The sequence below is a fragment of the Osmerus mordax genome, unplaced genomic scaffold (assembly GCF_038355195.1).
Source record: "Osmerus mordax isolate fOsmMor3 unplaced genomic scaffold, fOsmMor3.pri Scaffold_49, whole genome shotgun sequence".
NCBI classification, from domain to species: domain Eukaryota; kingdom Metazoa; phylum Chordata; class Actinopteri; order Osmeriformes; family Osmeridae; genus Osmerus; species Osmerus mordax.
Genome location: NW_027120606.1, coordinates 20001 through 25000, shown reverse-complemented (window position 1 = coordinate 25000; position 5000 = coordinate 20001).

Here is a 5000-nt window from a genome sequence, read left to right as displayed (position 1 = left end):
CCGGGGGCACACGGAAAACCGGGACTAATAACGCGCACGTGCGCGTGCGCGAAACGGGAAGCAAAAGAAAACTTCAATCGGAGCTACAACCGTGAACCGTCGCAGATAGGGCGGAAATTTCAACGCACGTCGCTGCGTCTCACTCCAACTTAAATAACAAAACTGTCCCCAGCGAAATCGGTTGGATAAAACGGAAACGGGAAGCGAAAGAAAACGTTAAACGTCAACACCGAAATGGCTATCGTCAATTCCAATGTGAAAACAACTCGCACGTATGTGTCTTACTCTAAAGCAGTGTATAAAACTATCCCCAGCCAAATCAGAGCTACGCAACGAAAACGGGAAGCGAAACAAAACTTTAAACGGAGCTACCGAATTGGAAATCATCAATCCTGGGAAAATAACAACTCACACGTGTGCCCCTTATTCTAACTTGAATTTAGAAACCGTCCTCAACAAAATCCCACGTTCGGGTGAATAACTGTGAATTTTAAGGCACATGCCTCTCTGGGCTGGGAGAGTGCATTCAAATAGGAGAAATTGGCTTCATTTAGAGGCATCTCCACTTAGGGACGTCGTAGCACCTTAACTCGGGTGGCGTTGGAAAGGTCTGGTCCAGGGGAACACGGGCGTGTCAAGTTTGCCACGCGCACGCGCATCCCCGCTAAACAGGGGCCAAAACAAAACTTTAAACGGAGCTACCGAATTGGAAACCATCAATCCTGGGAAAATAACAACTCACACGTGTGCCCCTTATGCTAACTTGAATTTAGAAACCGTCCTCAACAAAATCCCACGTTCGGGCGCAAAACTGCACGTTTGAGGCCACATTTTCAATGATGCTGGAAACTTACATTCAAAGCTGGGAAAATGTGCTCATCTACAGGCATCCCCACTTAGGGACGTCGTAGCACCTTGACTCGGGTGGCGTTGGAAAGGTCTGGTCCAGGGGAACACGGGCGTGTCAAGTTTGCCACGCGCACGCGCATCCCCGCTAAACAGGGGCCAAAACAAAACTTTAAACGGAGCTACCGAATTGGAAACCATCAATCCTGGGAAAATAACAACTCACACGTGTGCCCCTTATGCTAACTTGAATTTAGAAACCGTCCTCAACAAAATCCCACGTTCGGGCGCAAAACTGCACGTTTGAGGCCACATTTTCAATGATGCTGGAAACTTACATTCAAAGCTGGGAAAATGTGCTCATCTACAGGCATCCCCACTTAGGGACGTCGTAGCACCTTGACTCGGGTGGCGTTGGAAAGGTCTGGTCCAGGGGAACACGGGCGTGTCAAGGTTGCCACGCGCACGCGCATCCCCGCTAAACAGGAGCCCAAACAAAACTTTAAACGGGGCTACGGAAAAGGGGAGAGCTTTTTCGGGGACAAACACCACTCACGTCGGTGCCCCCTGTTCCAACTTGAATTTAGAAACCGTCCTCAACAAAATCCCACGTTCGGGTGAATAACTGTGAATTTTAAGGCACATGCCTCTCTGGGCTGGGAGAGTGCATTCAAATAGGAGAAATTGGCTTCATTTAGAGGCATCCCCACTTGGGGACGTCGTAGCACCTTAACTCAGGTGGCGTTAGAAAGGTCTGGTCCAGGGGAACACGGGCGTGTCATGTTTGCCACGCGCACGCGCATCCCCGCTGAACAGGAGCCCAAACAAAACTTTAAACGGGGCTACGGAAAAGGGGAGGGCTTTTTCGGGGACAACCACCACTCACCTCGGTTCCCCCCATCCCAACTTGAATTTAGAAACCGTCCCCAGCCAAATCCCACGTTCGGGGGCAAAACTGCTCGTTTGAGGCCACATTTTCAATGATACTGGAAACTTACATTCAAAGTTGGGAAAAGGTGTTCATTTACAGGCATCTCCACTTAGGGACGTCGTAGCACCTTAACTCAGGCGGCGTTAGAAAGGTCTGGTCCAGGGGAACACGGGCGTGTCAAGGTTGCCACGCGCACGCGCATCCCCGCTAAACAGGAGCCCAAACAAAACTTTAAACGGGGCTACGGAAAAGGGGAGAGCTTTTTCGGGGACAAACACCACTCACGTCGGTGCCCCCTGTTCCAACTTGAATTTAGAAACCGTCCTCAACAAAATCCCACGTTCGGGTGAATAACTGTGAATTTTAAGGCACATGCCTCTCTGGGCTGGGAGAGTGCATTCAAATAGGAGAAATTGGCTTCATTTAGAGGCATCCCCACTTGGGGACGTCGTAGCACCTTAACTCAGGTGGCGTTAGAAAGGTCTGGTCCAGGGGAACACGGGCGTGTCATGTTTGCCACGCGCACGCGCATCCCCGCTGAACAGGAGCCCAAACAAAACTTTAAACGGGGCTACGGAAAAGGGGAGGGCTTTTTCGGGGACAACCACCACTCACCTCGGTTCCCCCCATCCCAACTTGAATTTAGAAACCGTCCCCAGCCAAATCCCACGTTCGGGGGCAAAACTGCTCGTTTGAGGCCACATTTTCAATGATACTGGAAACTTACATTCAAAGTTGGGAAAAGGTGTTCATTTACAGGCATCTCCACTTAGGGACGTCGTAGCACCTTAACTCAGGCGGCGTTAGAAAGGTCTGGTCCAGGGGAACACGGGCGTGTCAAGGTTGCCACGCGCACGCGCATCCCCGCTAAACAGGAGCCCAAACAAAACTTTAAACGGGGCTACGGAAAAGGGGAGAGCTTTTTCGGGGACAAACACCACTCACGTCGGTGCCCCCTGTTCCAACTTGAATTTAGAAACCGTCCTCAACAAAATCCCACGTTCGGGTGAATAACTGTGAATTTTAAGGCACATGCCTCTCTGGGCTGGGAGAGTGCATTCAAATAGGAGAAATTGGCTTCATTTAGAGGCATCCCCACTTGGGGACGTCGTAGCACCTTAACTCAGGTGGCGTTAGAAAGGTCTGGTCCAGGGGAACACGGGCGTGTCATGTTTGCCACGCGCACGCGCATCCCCGTTGAACAGGAGCCCAAACAAAACTTTAAACGGGGCTACGGAAAAGGGGAGGGCTTTTTCGGGGACAACCACCACTCACCTCGGTGCCCCCCATCCCAACTTGAATTTAGAAACCGTCCCCAGCCAAATCCCACGTTCGGGGGCAAAACTGCACGTTTGAGGCCACATTTTCAATGATACTGGAAACTTACATTCAAAGTTGGGAAAAGGTGTTCATTTACAGGCATCCCCACTTGGGGACGTCGTAGCACCTTAACTCAGGCGGCGTTAGAAAGGTCTGGTCCAGGGGAACACGGGCGTGTCAAGGTTGCCACGCGCACGCGCTTCCCCGCTGAACAGGAGCCCAAACAAAACTTTAAACGGGGCTACGGAAAAGGGGAGGGCTTTTTCGGGGACAACCACCACTCACCTCGGTGCCCCCCATCCCAACTTGAACTTAGAAACCGTCCCCAGCGAAATCCCACGTTCGGGCGAATAACTGTGAATTTTAAGCCCCTTTTCCTCTCAAGCTGGAAACGTGCAAAGTTGGGAAAAGGTGTTCATTTACAGGCATCTCCACTTAGGGACGTCGTAGCACCTTAACTCAGGCGGCGTTAGAAAGGTCTGGTCCAGGGGAACACGGGCGTGTCAAGGTTGCCACGCGCACGCGCATCCCCGCTGAACAGGAGCCCAAACAAAACTTTAAACGGGGCTACGGAAAAGGGGAGGGCTTTTTCGGGGACAACCACCACTCACCTCGGTGCCCCCCATCCCAACTTGAATATAGAAACCGTCCCCAGCCAAATCCCACGTTCGGGGGCAAAACTGCTCGTTTGAGGCCACATTTTCAATGATACTGGAAACTTACATTCAAAGTTGGGAAAATGTGCTCATCTACAGGCATCCCCACTTGGGGACGTCGTAGCACCTTGACTCAGGCGGCGTTAGAAAGGTCTGGACCAGGGGAACACGGGGGTGTCAAGTTTGCCACGCGCACGCGCTTCCCCGCTGAACAGGAGCCCAAACAGAACTTTAAACGGGGCTACGGAAAAGGGGAGGGCTTTTTCGGGGACAACCACCACTCACCTCGGTGCCCCCCATCCCAACTTGAATATAGAAACCGTCCCCAGCCAAATCCCACGTTCGGGCGAATAACTGTGAATTTTAAGCCCCTTTTCCTCTCAAGCTGGAAACGTGCAAAGTTGGGAAAAGGTGTTCATTTAGAGGCATCTCCACTTAGGGACGTCGTAGCACCTTAACTCAGGCGGCGTTGGAAAGGTCTGGTCCAGGGGAACACGGGGGTGTCAAGGTTGCCACGCGCACGCGCTTCCCCGCTGAACAGGAGCCCAAACAAAACTTTAAACGGGGCTACGGAAAAGGGGAGGGCTTTTTCGGGGACAACCACCACTCACCTCGGTGCCCCCCGTCCCAACTTGAACTTAGAAACCGTCCCCAGCGAAATCCCACGTTCGGGCGAATAACTGTGAATTTTAAGCCCCTTTTTCTCTCAAGCTGGAAACGTGCAAAGTTGGGAAAAGGTGTTCATTTAGAGGCATCTCCACTTAGGGACGTCGTAGCACCTTAACTCAGGCGGCGTTGGAAAGGTCTGGTCCAGGGGAACACGGGGGTGTCAAGGTTGCCACGCGCACGCGCATCTCCGCGACGCTGCGAGCGAAACAAATTTTCAAACGCGCACACCGAAATGGGGACACTTTTTTCGGGGACAAACACCACTCACCTCGGTGCCCCCCATCCCAACTTGAATATAGAAACCGTCCCCAGCCAAATCCCACGTTCGGGCGAATAACTGTGAATTTTAAGCCCCTTTTCCTCTCAAGCTGGAAACGTGCAAAGTTGGGAAAAGGTGTTCATTTAGAGGCATCTCCACTTAGGGACGTCGTAGCACCTTAACTCAGGCGGCGTTGGAAAGGTCTGGTCCAGGGGAACACGGGGGTGTCAAGGTTGCCACGCGCACGCGCATCTCCGCGACGCTGCGAGCGAAACAAATTTTCAAACGCGCACACCGAAATGGGGACACTTTTTTCGGG